This window comes from Aquarana catesbeiana, linkage group LG04 (assembly GCF_042186555.1).
Source record: "Aquarana catesbeiana isolate 2022-GZ linkage group LG04, ASM4218655v1, whole genome shotgun sequence".
Classification (NCBI taxonomy): Eukaryota; Metazoa; Chordata; class Amphibia; order Anura; family Ranidae; genus Aquarana; species Aquarana catesbeiana.
In genome coordinates, this window is record NC_133327.1 from 548,281,005 (window position 1) to 548,301,624 (window position 20,620).

At 43.5% G+C, this 20,620-nt stretch overlaps 1 protein-coding gene across 3 annotated transcripts in view; it reads left to right on the top strand.

Annotated features, from left to right (window-relative positions):
- The first annotated feature begins 508 nt into the window (after positions 1 to 508).
- Positions 509 to 20,620, top strand: part of SIPA1L2 (signal induced proliferation associated 1 like 2) — a 330,522-nt gene continuing 310,410 nt past the window's right edge. For 2 of the 3 annotated variants that reach the window (XM_073627936.1, XM_073627938.1), the window contains exon 1: positions 509 to 794. The gene's annotated coding sequence lies outside the window, so the exon portion shown is untranslated. The remainder of the gene's footprint in view (positions 795 to 20,620) is intronic. The other variant, XM_073627937.1, reaches the window with a different exon arrangement.

Consider the following 20,620-nt stretch of genomic DNA (forward strand, 5'->3'; position numbering starts at 1 on the left):
AACACCAATTGCAGTGACAGTGGGTTACTCTATCTTCAGCACGCTTCATCGCCAGCCGGTGGCCAAGGCTGGTGGCTCTCTGGCTGCCCCTCGGACTTTCCTGGCTCCCAAGTCAATGCCATGCCCTAGACATGCGTACTTTTGTGAGTGCATTTCTATTTTTCAGTAAATTGACATTTATTTTATTTTAATAGTACTCTATGGGGTTGCGCTGTTGTTTCTTTTGTTTTCTTCCAGTGGTTGGAAAGTGAGTTCTAATTTTTGCCACTGAGGATCGCATTTGATTTCAATTTCATTTGATCAGATAAGAAACAAGAAACATTTTCTTTTCTTCTTCTTCAATTTTTCAGCTCACTATAATGTCATCATAGAAAATCGTACATTTTGTATACAATAGTTTTCAAACACAAGCCTGTGTATGGTTAGTGTGAGGGTTTACATCAAGAGGCCAACTGGGACAAACAAGGCGCTCCTACATCTACAGGGATGCAAGGGCTGCCTTGTTCTCCCAAACCATGATGCCGACAGGGGGAGTAAGCTAGCAGTTTTTTATGACAAAAGTACAAAAGCGAGCAGATACTGATTTTGTAAATAGAAAAAAGAGGCTTTGAATAATACCTCTTCTAGTCAATGAAAATTTCTTTATATTAAGAGCACCTTTTCCAGGCGACTGCTGAAGTTGAAATGGCAAACTTGCAAGCCTAATTAGAAAGCTGTTTACATGCCCTTTAAGAAAATCTCCGTTTAATCCAAGGAGGGACCGCGAAGTGTTGGGATGCTGCGTCCTTGTGTAGGTAAATAATTTGTGATCATATGTGCTATGAATTGCGTCCAGCTGTGTTGTGTTCCTGCATTGTGTCCCCAGCCCATTCATTGATTGGCGTTCATAGTACATTTTCATGACTATATTAGGAGAGGGTCATCCTGGGGCACTGTCATCTGTCTCGTGACAAGGACATGGAGTTTTTAGCTTTCTCCTTGAGGACAATTAACTAGCTGAACACTTTCTATTGCCTCCTAGAAAAATGAATTCAAAAATTGTGGATTTTTTTTTTTTTGGGGGGGGGGGAATTTCTGATTAAGTATTCCCAGGGGAAATAAGACTGGATGTTTCTAGGAGAATGTTTTCATCTAAGTGGTGAAACTTGCAAGCGATATAAGTATGTATGGTATAAAATCTGTTATTACCAGCTTTAATAACTTCTGCAAATAAAATTTTTTTTTTTTTTGTTTTTTTTTATTATGGAAAATGTTGGGGTGGTTTGATTTTCATCAAAAAGGTCAATAGGGGATCCCGTTACCTAATTTTGAAAATCATTCTGGTGGGATTTTGGTGAACATACCATAAATCATGAAAATTGCTTTTTATTGCCTTGCACTTGACCCGTTGTGTTGGCAACTATGTTTGCTTTTGAGTCAGTACCGCTTGTTTATTTTGGGACTGCTATTCTTCCTTTGTTTTGTTCTTTTTTTTATTTTTCTTAAAAATGAATTCCATTGCAGCATTATTTATGACTGAGGGGCCTAATTGTGAAAGGTCATGATTGATTTTTATTTTGCCCATTTCTGACAGTTCTGTCTATGGACGAAGCTGCTCTAGGCAAACTCTTCACTAATTTATGCCGTGTTGAATGAGGAGTAAATAAATAAAAATATAACAAGGTCTAATTAGCATATTTTGCCACCTTTTGAAGTTTTGATAGGAAAAATTACGCCATCCCTTGAAGTTCATGTAAACCTTAAAGTGATTGTAAACAATCACCTTTGAAAACAACCCATTCAGTTTAAAATAGAAATAAAAGGCAAAACATTTTTGTTTAGATATAAAGAAAACTTTTTTTTTTTTTTTTTTTTATAAGTGATCACATTCCCTCTTTACTCAGCAACATAGGAGCTTGGGGGAGAAAAAACAGCAGCACACTGAGCTTCCCAATGGATGGCTGTGCAAGTCAGGACAAGTTTGATCATTGAAGTAGACCACACTGAGTTCCCAGCATAGCTAGAGAACTAAACACGATGTGTTCTCCTGCTTAGTGTGGTCAGTTTTTAATAGGAAAGCAGATGGACTGGCAGGAACACCAGGGATTGCAAATGAAGGAAGCAATACAAACAGAAAAGGATACTTTCTCATATAAGTATATGGTACAGCAGCTTCATATCAGGAACATGAAATTTTGGTGTAACAAGCGCTCCAACTGAATGGCATATACATAGGTGGCTTAAAGCACTGTGCATTATAAACCATTTACATTTGTTTTCAATTAAAAAATTATAATTTTTTTCATCCTTTGCTGCATCTCAATGCTGCTGATCTCCTGCATTCTCTTTGCAACTACTTCATGTCTACATATGTGATGGCTGCATGGCATTTCTCAGGCCAGTGACAACAGAGGGCCATGCCTGTGTAATGTATGTTTAATTGGCCACTGTATGTTTCCACTGAAGATCTGTGTGACAGGGTGAGAATGCATGAGCATATCAGTACATATATCAGTAAGCGCTTGAACAAGGCTTTTCATGGGAGAATTACCAGGTATTATTCTAATGGAAGCGGCACGGCTCTTACGGTAGTATCCCACCTAGTTTAGCAAATTTCTGTGCTGAGTATGGCCAGTTGTTTACATGCATCTGTTGTCACTCAAACTGTATGAATCAATGATAGGCTTAGGCCTCATGTACACTACTTCTGGTAAACAGACGTTCAGAGGCAGTTGGACGCTTTTTTCAGCTGCCTCTGAACTCATCCAATGTTATCTTATGTGTACATGTAGACAGGTTCATTTAATGTTGTTTTTAGGCAGTTGCATTTAGAGGCTTTTCTTTGAAGGCAAAAAAATGGGTTCAGACGCCGATGTTTCCAATGTTTCAGAAGCGACGTGCCTAAACGCGGTACCGGCGTCTAGGCGCGTTTTTGTTTAGAAGTGTTTTTAAAGGTGCTCTATTATATTTGAGGGTCTAATGATGTTATCTTAAATAAACGCTCATAGACGCGAACGCGGCAAAACGCAGCTAAATGCAACTAAACGCGGCATGAAAACGGGGCTAAACAGATGTTTTTAAACGCCAGTTTCAAGCTGTCAAGAAAAACGTTCAGAAGAGGTTGCCTGAGCGTCCCGTGTACATTAGGCCTAAGATTATCCACAGCTGTCTGCATGTAATTGCTCATGGAGTGACTACCTGCGGTTAGGGACAGATGAGTAGTCCTGGACGCAAACAATCTGTATACAGATCTGTCTTCAACCGCATGTTCTTGCCCTATGCTGCGTAATCGCCCAATGTACGATTATAGGGGGACAGGCAGGGTGATGACATCATGCTCTTCACCTTGTCCAATTAGAGAATGCTTTGCATTAATTCAGAAAATGCAAAGCATTCCTTGAATGGCACCTGCGCTGAGTGGCCAACCTCCTGTGTTCAGAATGGAGCAGGGCAGCTGCTCAACACGGGACCTGGAAGCAAGTGGAGACCACTGGAGTAGCGATGTCTACTTAAAGCGGTAGTAAACCCACTGTCACTTTTTTTTTGTATACACCTGTAAGGTAAAAGGCATAATGAGCTAGTATGCACCGCATACTAGCTCATTATGAAATACTTACCTTAGAACGAGGCATTGGTATCTTACCTTGTATACGCCGAGGTTGCTGACATGTTGCCTCGGCGTGTCTTCCAGGTACCCAGCGCTGTGAATGGCTGGAGCCGCAATGTCGTCGCATGCACGTTTGAAATTTCTTCCCAAATAAACATTTAGGAATAAAATTTATGTCCTTTTTTTCCCACAAATAGAGCTCGGGCTTTCACACTGGAGTGAATGGAGCAGCTGTTTTAGGGCAGTTTGCAGGCGCTATTTTTAACGCTATAGCGCTGGCAAAACGCTCCAGCGTGAAAGGGGCCTTACTATGTTCCTCACTAACTGTAGCTGGGGTTACATACAGCATACGGCACTGTGTTACGGGTTTGGGCCGACGCCTTCCTGTCTCATACCTGGAGCACAGTGGAGTGTATCTGATCGGCACGCAGCCATTCGGAGAAAGCGACGTATTCTAGCAATGAGTCAGAGAGGTGGGCTGATGATGTCACAACCTCTGACTCAGCCAATCAGAGGACACTTTGTATTCATTGCTAGAATATATTGCTTTCTCTGAATGGCTGAGCACTGATCAGATAGACTCTAATGGACATCCAGCGGCCTCACATGTTAGTGAGAGACATAGTTTGTTTGGGGCCAGCTTGGCCCAAACTAATTATGTAAAGCAGTGGAACCTTTTTGGCACCGAGGACCGATATTGTGGAATAAAAGCGTGCCAAGACCCGGGTGGGGTTTATGCAGGTTTTCGCTGGCAATTTGTCGGGGAAATGGCTGGTGTTAGCGCTTCAATCATCACAGTACAGTGGCTGATATGGTGTCAGGATGATTGAAGCTCATTATTTTTGTCATTACATTGTAATATAAAATGAAATATTCAACTCACCATAATGCAGAATCTGCCATCAGATGCAGAGTGTTACTTGCCACCTTGCGTGCCACCATATTTGGTTTTACACTTTCCACATCTCCTGCCTCCAAATGCTGTTTGTCACTTGCCACGTCACCTTCAACCAGATGTGGATTGTTCTTTGCCACGTCGCCTGCCACCAGATTTGGTTTGCCTCTTGCCACTAGATTTGGTTTGCCACCTGGCACTAGATTTGGTTTGCCACCTGCCAGCAGATTTGGTTTTCCACCTGCCACCAAATGTTTTTTGCCACCTACCACCGGATGTTGTTTGTCAAACCTGCAACCAAATTAGGTTTGTCACCTGCTGTGGTGGCAGCACATGCCAGTGAGAACAGCGGTGATGCAGGGCCAGCAGTGAGAGATAAGCTCATCTCTCTGTCCTGCCTCACCTCCAGCAGTGTAATGGCCCGCTGTGTGGGCGGAAGAGCAGTGATCCGGGCAGGCGGTGAGAGATGATCTCATCTCTCTGCTCACCCGCCTTACTGCAGTGTAGCGGCCCCGCTGTGTGGGCGGAAGAGCGGTGTTTTTTTTTCACGGGCAGCGCTGCGGGTGGCTTCTCTCTGGGCTGCGGGCAGCTGTTGTCTCGGTTCCCCAGCATCTCCTCCCTCCTCCTCCTGGCTGCCAATCCGATCGGATGTCCTTTCAGCCAATCAGTGACGGGTATCATGACATGCTTCCTGATTGGTCGGGAGGAGAATCAGTGTTAGACAACTGGGTGGACTTTTTTGAAGCCTGTTAGAGCCTCTAATGCTTAAAAAAAACAACTATTGTAATCCATACGTTCGGCGCCCTGCATGTAGATCAGGGGATCGGACGCATGGATAGGGGGGCGGTGCCCGTGTGCCCCTAATGGATGGGCCGCCACTGACTGCTGACTATTAGTCTCAGTAGCCAAAGGACCCATGACTTGCAGTGTTTGAATCTGATTGTTCGACTCAAAATTTTCCATCCAGTTCAGTCAATTTTTTTGTCAGTTGGTGCCTGCAAGGCCATCCACAGCTTGAATTTTATCCAATTTAACAGTATTTAACCAAAATTCAACTAATTTAAGGCCAAATTAAAGTCTGTTTGGTTAAAAAAATCAGCAAAAGGGACATGACTTACATTCAGTGTGATGTGCTGGCTGTGGGAACTGTAGAAATCTTCCTCCTCCGATGGCTCCTACCCCTGATGTCTTAATCCTCCATTGCAACATGGTTTAATGGAACTGAGGGAGTTGTGACTGGCACTCACAGTGAGTGCCCCGACTATGCCCACCCTTTCTGCTCAGCTCCCCCATTCATAGAAGCCGTACTACAGCTTCAATCAATAAATCACAATTTATCAATGGAGGGGGGGGGGGGGGGCAGGCCTTTCAATCATCTGTCCGTCCTCCATTCATAGATCCTGTTACATTCATAAAAATAAATAGAGGATGACTCTCCCCAATGGGGGCACGGACAGCAATAAAAACTTAAAGTGGTAGTAAACTCTGTACTCCCACTTGTACTTACAGGTAAGCCTATAATAACGCTTACCTGTAGGTACTGTGAATATCTCCTAAACTTAAATGCGCTCTGAAGGTCTGGCTTACAGTGCCGGTCCTTCAGAGCCCATGCCGGAAAGGGCGGCTCCCACGTGCATGCGCGGGGTGACGTCATCGCAGGTCTGGCCAATAACAGAACTGGAGCTCTCAAACCCAGAAGACAGACAGGGGGAACATGTCAGCCCTCTCAGCGGTGACTTTACAGCGCTGGAGGGCTTCGTTCTAAGGTGAGTATTTCATAATGTGCTAGTATGCTTTTTTTTTTTGAACATCGGCTGTTTACAACCGCCTTAACAGGGGTTTTATTACTACCTTACTCTACCCAAGTGAAAAAAGTGTCTTTTGATACATTTTAATGTGTATGTCATTGCATACATCAGAGAAAGACTGAACACAAATGTTTATCGGGACAATTATTTGACCAACCACCAATGCTGCATATGAGGTTACATACATACTAACTTCAATAGTACAGTAAAACTTTGGATTGAGAGCATAATTCGTTCTGGAAACATGCTTGTATTCCAAAGCACTTGTATATCAAAGCGAATTTCCCCATAAGAAATAATGGAAACTCAGATGATTCGTTCCACCACCATTTATTCATAAATCCTTCAGTTTATAGTCCATATAAAAAGATTATAGCAATGGTTGTGTAACCATAAAATGTCCATCCATAAATGGAAGCCTCCACAAGGGAATTCAAAGCAAAATCCAGCAGGAGCTTCAGTGTATAAACAAGAAGAGAGGAGCCTCTAAGTGTAACAATATAATTACATTTAATGAAGGTACAACATTTAGCTACTCACATGGTTGATGATTAAAAGAGGCACATCTAAGTATGCAGGCATCCTGGGTAAAGCTGTCCATATAGACCATCCTCCGAACCGCCAGCTCTCACCGCTGTCAGTCTGCAATCATGACCAGGAAGACTACCCTGCAGTAGAGCGATTTAAAAGCGAGGTGCGTAGCATGGAAGGGATGACGTGTATGATGGCGGTGAGGAAGACGGTCTATGTGGACATCTTACTTAGATGTGCCTGTTTTAATCATCAGCCATGTGACTTGCTAAATGTTCTACCTTCATTAAATGTAACCATATTGTATATCCCTTGTATATCAAGTCAAAATGTATTTAAAAATTTTGCTTGTCTTGCAAAACGCTGTCAAACCAAGTTACTCTCAAACCAAGGTTTTTGAGATGTCAACTTGAGAGAGCAGTTTTATGGTGATAAGAAGGTGGCAAGCACTATGGCGGGAACTGTATGTGGCTAAATAGTGTAAGGCTCCTTGCACACAGACCATCCAGCTGCAGTGTATCCCCCCCAGAGTTTTAGTAAACCCAGTGTCAAGCCTCGCATCCAGCCCCCCCTCCCCTCCCTGCAGGCTGCCTGTCAGAGTGTATACCAAGTGGTACTGTTGTTTAGGGCTCTGCACAATCAGGGGCAAAGGCCTTGAACACTAAAGACTCGCACTCTGGATCTTTGTCCCTAAATAGACAGAACGTGAAACTGCAGTACCACTTGGTATAGCGTTCAGCCTCGTCCAGCTGCAGCCTGCCATAAAATTTGACAAGCTGCCTGCAGAGAGCCAGTCCTTCACAGGCACACTAAAACACCGGGAGGGATGCACTGCACTGTGCAAGGGGCCTAAGAAGCATGGTTTGCAATACTGGCTTGCGTACTGTGTGATGTATACATGCAAAGAACAAAAACAAAGACTTTTATCTAGTTTAGCAGTGCTGTGCAATGTTCACACAGAAAGGTTCTTAACGTTTAAAAAACAGTAACTGAAACAGGTCTCAAGCACATGGGTGCCTTTTTGCTTAAAGCAAAAACGTACTTTGGTGTCCTGAATCCCCTGGTGCTATGTACAGCCACCTTTAAACATGAATGGGTATAGGTGGCTGTACACAGCTATGCAAAATGTATCGCAAACGTGGAGTTCCAAAACAGTTTCCATCTCTCCTTCAGTCAGAGTCAGACCCTGTGGAGGGACTACTTACCGCTAAGCTCATAGATAAGCCATTATCCTCTATATATTTCCATTTGTCCATACCCCCTACAAAGAAACTTGAGAAAACTCTGGACAAGTGGAAAATAGACATTCCTGATTTTTTAGAGAATGAATGGGAAACATGTGTATCCTCCTTTTTTAATTAATGCGATTTCGGCTAGGGATCGATTTATGCAGGTCAAGTTCCTCCACAGGGCCTATTACACCCCAAAACGTCTGACAATTATGACATCTAGCACCCCGGTGGCCTGCTCTAGGTGTGGTCTGGAGTCCACCTCCTTTCTTCATTTGGTGTGGTCTTGCCCCCGTCTCGGAGACTATTGGACGGAAATAATTAACACTCTTGATCAGGTTACCTCCTTAGATGTGGGGGCTCACCCCAAAGCGATGCTGTTGAACATTTTCAATCCCAATGTACGGGGCAAATATACCAAACTATTTTTGAGTTATGCTACGTTTTATGCCCGGAAAGAGATATTTCTCCACTGGAAGGATGCATCATCCCCTAGAGTATCTTCATGGCGCCTAGCCATGAATTCTGTACTCCCATTATACAAACTCATAGATCTTAATCGTAATTGCCCCAAAAAATTCGACAAGATATGGTCGGGTTGGATAGACGCATGGGGTGCTGAGGCTGTGGACGTATCCGAGATGATGCTGAAGAACCAGCTCTATGATTATACACCACGACTGAGATCTCTTTAAACAGCACCTATTGTGTTTGCTAAGTTAAGCTAATGAGGTATTTGTGGTTCCTTCCTTGTCTCCCCCCCCCCCATCTTTTATTTATCCTTTATCCACCCCCCCCCCATCCCCTCCCACAAGACCTCCTTAGTTGATTCGCTTTAATCTACTGCCTCTACACCAATATTTTTCTGCAATGTCATGTAATGCTCTCATACTTCTTTCTATTGGTTATGTGAACAATTAATCACCTACCTTGTGACTACATATGTTATATTACCATTAGAGGTCGACTGATATATCGGCCGATATTTGGCGTTTTTTAGTTAATCGGCATCGGCCGATTGTGCTGATAAAAAAGGCCGATTATAACTTCAGCGTGACTTGCAAATGACTTCTTTAATAGAAGTCAATGCAAGTTGCCTGAAGTTTTCTGTGAAGAGACTTCTCTCCTCCTTTGGGCAGCCTGCCAAGTCTGATAAGAAGAAACATTGTATCTCTTCTTGGTTCTTTTATCAATGAGCTGAACTCCATGTGTAGTGTAGTCTCATGTATGTGTCTCAGTTTAACCATTTAAAGACAAATCTTTTCTGACACTTGTTGCTTACAAGTAAAAATCCTGTATTTTCTGCTAGAAAATCACTTAGAACCCCCAAACATTATATATATATATTTTTTTTAGCAGAGACCCTAGGGAATAAAATAGCGGTAGTTGGAATATTTTATGTCACACGGTATTTGCGCAGTGGTCTTTCAAACGCAATTTTTTAAAAAAAAAATACACTAATGAATTAAAAAAAAAACTAAGCAGTAAAGTTAGCCCATTTTTTTTCGTCCAAAAGTTTTGATTACCTGTTTTTGTGTATTTAATATTTAAGATATAGTTGTTTTTTTTACTCTAAATTATACATACAAGTGAACTGATTGGAGGTTTGTTTTGTTTAATAAATGTTTAAATGTAAGAAATTTTCTGTATCACTTATTACTTAAGGTTGCTTCCACACTGGAGCGGGCAGGCGTTGACGGTAAAATGCTGCTAGTTTTAGCGGTGCTTTAGCGTCATTTAATGGCGCTGCTAGCGGAGCGCTTATAACCCAGCTAGCGGCCGAGGAAGGGGTTAAATGCGCCCCTGAAGCGCCGCTGCCGAAACGCTTTGCAGGCGCTTCGACAGCGGTGCGCATTCATTTCAATGGGCAGGAGTGGTGGAGCAGCGGTATACACCGCTCCAAAGATGCTGCTTGCACGACTTTTTTTAACATCCTGCCAGCGCATCGCCTCAGTGTGAAAGCACTCGGGCTTTCACACTGAGACTGCAGGGGAGCCGTTTTGCAGGCACTTTACAGGCGCTATTTTTAGCCCAAAAGCGCCTGAAAAACACCCCAGTGTGAAAGGGGTCTAACTGTTAGATTTTATGAGATGAAGGGAAAAAACAAAACAAAAATCGGCCTAATATATTGGCCCAAAAAAATCAGCATCATATATTGGTCATCGGCCACCGCGATTTCTAAATATCGGCATCGGCATCTGCCAGAGAAAAACCTATATCGGTTGACCTCTAATTACCATATCTAACTGTGTCTATGCATCGCTTGTACTGTTAAATATCTTGAATAAAAAATTTTTTCAAGTAAAAAAAAAAGAAGTGGAGTTCCACCCAAAAATGGAACTTCCGCTTTTCGGAATCCTCCTCCAGTGTCACAGTTGGCACCTTTCAGGGGGGAGGGGGGAGCAGATATCTGTCTAATCCAGGTATTTGCTCCCACTTCCGGACATAGATAGCCACAGTATCCGCAGATATCTATACCATATCCGGCGCCTCCTCCGCCCCCCCCCCCCCCCCCGCTGTCTTCTGGGAGACACACAGGTCCCAGAAGACAGCAGGGACCAGTGGGATCACACAGCGCGTCTCACGCATGCGCAGTTGGGAACCAGGCTGTGAAGCCGCAAGGCTTCACTTCCTGATTCCCTTACCGAAAATGGCGGTGCTTCCACCCGAGAGCCGAGGGACAGATCGGCTTCGGGTGCCGACAACACGGGCGCCCTGGACAGGTAAGTGTCCATATTTAAAAGTCAGCAGCTGCAGTATTTGTAGCTACTGACTTTAAAAAAAAAATGGCGGAACTCCGCTTTAAGTGGACAGCAAGTCCGCTGAACGTGACCCATTTAAGTAAATGGCGAATCACTGTAAACACGCAATTGCATACAATGCATGAAGTTGAAGCACATTGGTGTGGTAATCACAGGTTTTAAACAGGCGCCTCCTCAAGGCCAGTCATAAGTCTCTGAAATGCATGTAGAATACAGATTGCTTTTCAGAGCAGCAGTGGTTTAGACACAAGTCTAAACCTAGTCTAAGTGTTGCTTTAAGGTTCACATTTGGGTCATAAGATGATTGTATTGCTCAGAATAGGAAGCAAGGGTACCAGGCAAATTGGAAATTTTCCTTTTGACCATCGAAAGATTTGGTTAAGTCCCCCATGTCATAGATTGTGTACAGTCCTGTATAGTAGGGTTGCATGGTTGTTTCCAGAATTTTGAAACTGTAATTTTAGCAGCATTATTCAGGTGCGAGTAACGATTGATTTATTGAGATCCATGTTGCTCAGATGCAGAAGGAAAAAGGTGGAGTTGTCATAAGATAGTCTGTTAGCTTGGTGATAATAGGGAAGACCATTCCATAAACATCTTATTTTTGGGCAGGTTCAATAAAAAGTGAAGTAAAGTCCCTTGGCATGTATGTTTTAATCACAAGACTGGCTGTACAGAATTCTGCATTCTTTGCCAGGGAAAACAGGGATTTAAACTGTGCATTTTGCTGCCTGTCTAAAGTTCAGTTTTAAGTGCAGATGAAATAATGAAGAATAATCTTTGGAGAGCTCAGTGTACAGATAATTCTGTCCAAACATATTAGACGCATTATAAAATGTTTATATGCTCCTTATATGCAAACAGTTGCAACAGCTGACTGAGCTCACTCTGGAATTGGGGGAGGATATAGAAATCTGGTACTGGGCCCACAGTGGTTTCATGCTGAAGGCACTGCTAATGAGTGACTATCAGGCACATAAGTTGTTTTCACCCAATTAAACACTCAGCAGATCTAGTTGCCAGGATATATTAGTTGTATAGGAAGAAGAAGTTGTGTTAAAGCTACATTTACTTTAGGCCTTCGCTGTTCTTCTTTTGTGCTATTATTAGGGCAATTCAGTGAGGTCACAGGTAATCTCAAACAATGTATTCTGCAATTTTCTGTATGTACTGTTGTCTGGCACAAGACACTAGCCACAAAAGGCAGAAGTAGTCATAAATTCCACCTTACATTGCATAGTGTGGGCATAGTCAAAATATGAGTATTTTGTTGCTGCAGCTAAAGAAGGCCTAAACCAGGGATCTTCAAACTACGGCCCTGAAGCTGTTGTGGAACTACCCATCCCATGAGGCATTGTAAAACTCTGACATTCACGGACATGACAAGGCATGATGGGAATTGTAGTTCCTGAACAACTGGAGGGCCATAGTTTGAGGACCCCTGGCCTAAACCATAGAAGCTGTGCCCAAACATGGGAAGCAGAAAACAAAGGACCCATCACTTTTACTGTCAGTGGTCTTCCTGCAGATGATCCTATTTATTCATTACAGGTTCTTATATAGTGCAAACAATTTTACACAGCACTTTACACATAGTTGCCAACATTGCAAAAAAATATGTGGGACACTGTTTTGGCTGTAGGCGGAGCCGTACAATAATTAGGGGGTGGAGCATTCGTTTGTAGGCGTGGCCTAGCACTTAAAAATAAAACTGTGCAGAAAATGGGCGTGGTTTACGTGAAATAGCGGGCGTGGCTTAAATGGGCATGGCTCAAAGGGGGTGTGGTTAGAGTCTGAGATGAATGAGGGATGGAGAGGGAAAGGGGGAGAGAGGAATGACGGGATAGCAGCCCCAGATCCTACACAACAATAGAACAATAGAATGTGTATTCTAGAAAGTTTAACAATCAGCAGATAAAGATACTTCAAACACCTGGTGTTAACGCTTCAATCATCCCGGCACCATGATTGTCATGGTGTCAGGATGATTGAAGCACATTATTTCTATTATTACATTGTAATATAAAATTAAATCATTCAACTCACCATAATACCGAATCAGTGGGATCCCTGAGCGTGTCACTAGCCACTTCGCCTGCCACAAGCAGAGTCCATCCTTGCATCAGGTGCCACCCCACCAGCAGAGTCCGTCCTTGCATCAGGTGCCCCTAGTAGTGTCCGTCCTTGCATCAGGTGCCCCTAGCAGAGTCCGTCCTTGCATCAGGTGCCCCTAGCAGAGTCCGTCCTTGCATCAGGGGTCCCAAGCAGAGTCCGTCCTTGCATCAGGGGTCCCCAGCAGAGTCCGTCCATGCATCAGAGGTCCCCAGCAGAATCCGTCCTTGCATCAGGTGTCCCCAGCAGAGTCTGTCCTTGCATCAGGTGTTCCCAGCAGAGTCTATCCTCGTATCAGGTGTCCCCAGCAGAGTCTGTCCTCGTATCAGGTGTCCCCAGCAGAGTCTGTCCTCGTATCAGGTGCCCCCGGCAGAGTCAGTATAGACCCCCTCAGTGCAGACCCCCTCAGTGCAGACCCCCTCCATCAGTGCAGACTCCCTCAGTGCAGACCCCCCCCTCCATCAATGCAGACCCCCTCAGTGCAGACCCCCTTCCATCAATGCAGACCCCCCTCCATCAATGCAGACGCCCTCAGTGCAGACCCCCCTCCATCAGTGCAGACCCCCCTCCATCAGTGCAGACCCCCTCCATCAGTGCAGACCCCCCTCAGTGCAGACCCCCCCTCCATCAATGCAGACCCCCTCAGTACAGACCCCCCTCCATCAATGCAGACCCCCTCAGTGCAGACCCCCTCCATCAATGCAGACCCCCTCCATCAATGCAGACGCCCTCAGTGCAGACCCCCTCCATCAGTGCAGACCCCCTCAGTGCAGACCCCCTCCATCAATGCAGACGCCCTCAGTGCAGACCCCCCCTTCATCAGTTTAGACCCCCCTTCATCAATGCAGACCCCCTCAGTGCAGACCCCCCCAGTGCAGACCCCCCTCCATCAGTGTAGACCCCCTCAGTGCAGACCCCCCTCCATCAATGTGGACCCCCTCAGTGCAGACCCCCCTCCATCAATGCAGACCCCCTCAGTGCAGACCCCCTCCATCAATGCAGACCCCCCATCAGTGCAGACCCCCCATCAGTGCAGACCCCCCTCCATCAATGCAGACCACCTCAGTGCAGACCCCCCTCCATCAATGCAGACCCCCTCAGTGCAGACCCCCCATCAGTGCAGACCCCCCTCCATCAATGCAGATCCTCCATCAGTGCAGACCACTTCAGTGCAGACCCCCCTCCATAAATGCAGACCCCCCTCCATCAATGCAGACCCCCTCAGTGCAGACCCCCCTCCATCATTGCAGAAGCCCTCATCAGACCCCCCTCAGTGCAGACCCCCCATCCATAACGCCCCCCAGGCGCCAGCACATGTGACTGTCCATTACAGCGGCAGCCGGCACCGTGTGTTCAGTGGAGAGGGGAGGGGCCGATCCGTGCGAGAGGAGAAGCAGATTCATTGGCTGCAGGGATCAAGCCCCCTTCCTCTCTCTACTGAACACAAGGGGGAGCGTCCTAGAGGCGGCGGCGGGACCGGCCGCCATTTTACTGAAGTCTGTTGCTATAAAAATGTAAAATGCAAACATTCCTGAATTTCCCTAGGCAAATCCCGATTCGGGACAGCCTCCGATCGGGACGAGGGTCCCAAAATCGGGACTGTCCTGGGAAAATCTGGACTGTTGGCCACTATGTTTACATACTACTCATTCATTTTCAATCTAAGATCCCTATTTAACATGCAAACATGTACTAGGGTCTATTAGCATGTCTTTGGAGTTTGGGAGAAAACCAACACAAGCACAGTGAGAACATGCAAACTTCATGCAGGTAATGTCCTGGTTGTGATTCAGACCAAAAACCCCAGTGCTGCAAGGGAGAAACACTTACCAAAAAGCCGCTGTGTTGCCCAGTGTACCATGCCTTGTTCCATACTCTGTCTGTCTCATTTTGGTAAAGAGTGAAGGCCTTTGCTTTCTCATGTTAGGCCCCTTTCAAATGGCACAAAAACAGGCAACTGAGGTGCCCTGTCATACTCAGGCAATGCCTGCCAGACAGCCCCATACACATTGCCATGGCCAAGAAGTTGTGCTTCGCAAAATGCCAAAAAAAAGGGCATGTCATGTTCTGAAGATAATACCACCCGGCAACACACTCCAAACAGGTGGATGGGACCACACCAAAACCAGAAGTGAATGGGGCCACACCCAACCAGGCCAGCTGCTGTTGGCAATGCAATCCACCGTGGATCACAAGTCAGCAACTAGGCCCATGTGAAAGAGGTGCTGCTGCTCTGATGACTGGTGGGGTAATGATCATTAAGCAACAGGAGAGGAAGAGAAAGCACAGATCTACAGAATGGATAAATCATAAGCAGGGAGACACTTGAATGGCAAGTCTTCAGTGCCATAGATGATCTCACACTGCAGATCGACTGCCACGGTCAGGGGGCAGGTATGGAGACCAATATCTATAGCAGTAGAGAGGCTCACAGTGACCAGCAGGATAAGTGAACAAGCAAGTCAACCTGGTAGATAACGCCGACTCACCCGAGGTCTAAGCACTAACCGATATTCACCCGAGCTCCTGATGGTGGATATGGGTTTTGCTGCATGTTAGTTCCAAGTCACGGTCCTCAGGATGGCGTCACCAATAGGTCAGCAAGCCTCACCTCCTGCAGCAGGATTGGTGAACCAGCAGGTCACCCTGGCAGATAATGCGGCTTCCCCCGAGGTGTGAGGTCTAAGCACTAACTGGTATTTGCCAGAGCTCCTGATGGTGGAGATGGGTTTTGATGCATGTTAGTACCAGGTTGCAGTCCTCAGGGTGGCCCCACCAGGAGGTGAGCAAGCTGGGGTCCAGTAGCAGATATAGCAGGTAGGAAACATGCAGAAATGTAGTCAGTAAACACGCCAAGGGTCAGTAACAAGTGGTTGCCGGTTGGGATCAACGGAAGCATAGTCAAGAAATAAGCCAAAGGTGGCTAATGAGTGGTAGTGGAGATGAGGACAGGTATGCAGAGGAGCAAGATATCGGCTTGAGAGAGCACATCAATCTGGCAAACAGCAAGTTTAGAGACATGGCTTAAATCAGGAAGTTCATGGGAGGAGCAAAGAGTTCAAGGTTCACTCAAAACAAGAGGCATGGCAAGAAAGTCCAAAGAATCAGACAGGGAGCCGTTCAGCATTTGAGGTGGCTAAGGAAGAAGAGCCACTGCCGGATACATCAGAGGTTGTGGGTTCAGATCCCAGTCCTATCATATACAGCTATGAGGCTCAAGGAACAGGAGTGCTTGGGCACAGGAAGTGCACTGTTTTTTTTAAGGAAGGAATTCAAGACTAAAGATGGATTTTTATGGGTATTTCTTAGTTAAAATTTTAGTACTAGATGTTTCCCTTTAAGATAGCAAATCTGAACGTTTGAGTAAATTTAAATAGTGACAGACCTTTCACAGTATACATTATGGCTACAATTATTATATATTATCCTCTAAGAACCATCATCATCTAGTCCCACTATAATATATAATCCTTCAGTCACTATTATTATCCTACAGCCTACATTATAATAACAGAAATACATTTTCACTGGTTCAACATAGCCATCCAGACACTATTTAGATATATAATCCACCTAACTTCATTAGAATCCACCAAGCGTCATTGTAATATACTGTATAATTCACCATCCACTCTTTAAACCCTTGGCTGCCATTATTATTCCCCTGAGACAATTTTAATATATTCTGTATAATCCAACAGATATCAAGCCCAGTCACCCCTATATTATATGATGCTGAAGTCACAATTATAAATATAATATCCACTTTTGCAGCCACCATTACACCCCACCAGCTATCAATGGATTATTGCAACAGTGTTCATTGTATGCCTAATGATTGTGTGATTAGTAAATATATACAGTATATAGCTGTAATAAATGCTTTTTTGTTCATGGTCAATGTTTTTTAGAAAGCATGGGGGGGGGGGGGTAGTACAAGGTTTTCTTTTTTAGAATAGTCCACACACAATATATATATATAATCCTGCTTATCCTATTTTGATATTAGCTATAGTCATGCTGTTCCCCATCTGCTGGAAAGGAAGTAAGCAAAGGAAGAAGTTTAGGGACGTTTTGAGAGAATAGAAATCAGTCACTCTTCACCAACTTCCTTGTTGCCAAAAATAATGGCCTTCTTCCTTATATATTAGTATTTTTTCCTTCTTTTCTTGTCTTTATTTCCTACACTGCCACAATCTTCAGTATTACACAGAGTTGACAAGTGCAACCCATCATTGCCACCAGCTACAAGGCAACTGTTTCTTTGAGCAGCTAGACTCCATATAGGGGATTAGGCATGGTAGTTCAGCATTTTGGGGTTGAAGGTGTGGGTTGGGAGCTAGGTTAAAGTTAATATTAAGGATTACGATTTAGGGCTAAACTTAGGGTTATGATTTTAGGAGATTAGTACTGGTTATTTTTAGTTTGAACTTAAAGGGTAAACTTTTTTTTAATGGCTAGAATGGCGAGATATTATAATACCTATCAGATTTTTATTGCTGTCTGTGCCACCATTAAGGAGATTCACCCTCTGTATGTGTTCTGTTTAGCATTACCACCTAAAGTGAAAAATAAACTTCTAGATTTTGGGTTGTCACCAGAAATAGAGGGGACATATTCCAATAGTGACACTATCTCTGGTGACCCTGTTAGCAACCAAGGATTCCTTCACTTTGGAAGGATTTCCTCTCACTTCCTGTTTTGGCTATGAGAAAGTAAATGATGGGAAATCTCCCTAAGTGCACACATATGGCTAAAAAATTACAGGGGTTATAACCTTCCCTTACTTTATCCAAAAGTTAACAAAAAAACTATTTTCTATAGTTCTACGGTAGGGGTTGGATTTACAGTACTGTACCAAATTGAGTTAGGGACCGAGGCATTGTCAGCATAAAGCCTCAAACACACGATCGGATTTTCCGCAGACAAAACCTCTGACTTTTGTCCGAAGGCGTGTGCCTTCGGACAACAAACACGAACGTAGTGACGTACTACATGGTTTTTCAGCTCTTTAGCGCCACCCTTTGGGCTCCTTCTGCTAACTTCGTGTTAGTAGAAGTTTGGTGAGTATTGATTTGCGCTTTTCATTTCGCGCTTTTCAGTTTGCGCTTTTGATTTCGTGCCTTTCAGTTTGTTTCTGAATGGCTGTTGGTCAACCAGACATGTTGTGGAATCAGAGAAGATAGCGTGTTATTTATTATTGACCTTGCAGTTATTGCTTTGACCCAAGTCCAGTCCAGGAACAGGAGGAGGAGGATTTCTTGGACCAAAAATTGGTTGCTTTAATAATCGTGACCAATTATGTCATATGCCTTTGCTGCGGGAGCTCCAGGAGAATAATCCAGATGATTTTCGGAATTATCTCCGGATGATGGACCCCTGCTTTTACCAACTCTTGGCATTGTTTACCCCCTAGGACACATGCATGAGGCTTTTACTTTATTTTTCGTTTGAATAATAATGATTTGATATATTTTCTATATTTTTGGATGCATAGAATTCACTTTTTGGTTAAGTTCTATTGGCAGATAGCATGTCTAATTTTATTTGTTTTCTTTTTTTAATGCACAATAAAAAAAACTGTGGAGAATAATACTTGGCTATGTGTTTTACTTCAAATGACAGTTTGGGAATAGGCAGTTACATTTTTAAAAAATACAATGTAAAATTGACAAGGGACACCAACATAGTTGTATCTTTGATCTTAAAAACTACGGGATAACGGTGTTGTGGTAACTTGCCCAAAAAAAAAGCATAATAATATTATTCTTGATATCACTAGAAAAAAAAGCCTTTGAAAATGTGTTTGCAATAACTCCATCAGTATCACCAACAAAGCAGCTTCAATATTATCCCATTAAAGAAGAAGAGAATGTGTGCTGCATTTCGAGATTTCATAATTTGTCATGTCACAAATGTTAATTCTCCATTACAAACGCTAGTTTACAAGACTGACTGCTTCTGGCTCGTCCTTGCTTCCGAGTATGCGTGTTTGTACTTTGGACTTTTGTCCGACGGACTTGTGTACACACGCTTGGAAAATCCAACAACAGACATTTATCCGCGGAAAATGTTAAAACCTGCCATCCAACATTTGTCCGCGGAAAATCCGATAACCATTGTCCGATGGAGCATACAAATGGTCGTGTGTACGAGGCTTAAGGACCTTTATGGAAGGATCACCAGGTAGTATTTTAATGAAAGCTGGAGGTTTAAAAACACAAAAAAAAATGTATTTTGAATTTACATAAGCATGTTAAAGATTAAATGAGATTTTAATATTAGGGGGCTCACTTGAGGGGAGGGTTATATATTAGGGTTAGAAAAAGGGTTAAGTTAAGGTTAGGAGCCAGGAAATGTTTTTCTTTCAACCTTTTTTTTTAGGCATTGGACACTACCGGGGACAAGTTCTTGGTGCTGAAAGCTAATGTATCACCTTTTTTTGGCCTCAGTTGTTGAACACTTTGATCTATGACTCTAAATACTGCAATTTTACTATAACTAAACTGTTGTCATTTCTGTTCATGTCGGCCAAAATATAATTGCTGTCTTTTTGTCTATTGTCAGTCTGCATAATTGATCTTTAAATGTCATCTATCATGAAGCTTCAAAATGAGATCTTATTTTAAGACAATGTAGCAGTCTAAAGCTGTTTCCTCATGACAGAAATGAAAAAAAAAAAACCTGTTTGAGGTTGTTATTTATAGGACTGAATTGCTGCTGATGAATAACTTATGCGGCGTGTACAAAACATAAGGGACGTCTGCTCTTTCCTTGAAACAGACTGACTAGGATAATACAAGTCAATACTATGATCCACAATTAATTCCACTTGCTAAATCCACTTCAGTCAGCATGGATGAAGGGGATGTGACATGTTACAGGCTCAGCAACAAGAGCAAAGCCAGTAATCAAATACCGTACTGTCTGTGGTTTTTATTCTTTTATAACCACGTTGGCTGTGGTACTGTTGAGTGTTTTATTTGTAATCTGCCTGTACATTTTTAGTCTGCCCCCTTTTTATGTATTTAAAGGAGATATGTTCAAGCACTGGAGAGCTTGATTATGTCTAGGCATTGTATGTTCCAAGTATGAAGAAAATACCTTTGCTCTATTGTCAGCATCGCACTCCCAGAGCTTCAATATTGATCTCTACCTATTTACAGTGAATTTAGAATTTACTATCATTCCACATTCACTCAAACATTTTACCTTCCCACTTTGCTCAACATTAGAGATTTCTACATTTAAATTGCTAGTTGACATAATTAGTTTTTTCCATAAGAGGTTTTAAGGACCTGAACTGTGGAAGTTAAGCTCAAAAGAGTGGAGGACACAGTACTGACCACCAATATTGACTAATCTCTTGTTTAGCTTTGAGTCCCAATATGCATGAGGCGGTCTTGGTAGATGTGGGGATGTGTTTTTCATTACAGAGCTGCCCCCGAATAACGGTAATCTGGTGACTGATGGGGTAGTGATAAAAAATCCGATAGAGAGGTTCAGAAATCACAGATCCACCGAATGAATGAAGCAGAAGCAGGGAGATTCTGCCATCACAGGTCCTCTGATACAGCTTTCTCCCCAGCAAGGAGAACAGTGAACAACACAGTAGTGATATCACCAAATCTTACTCCAGATTTCGTAACACTTGCAGTCAGAGATAGATAACCATAGATGATTGTAGATATACAGTA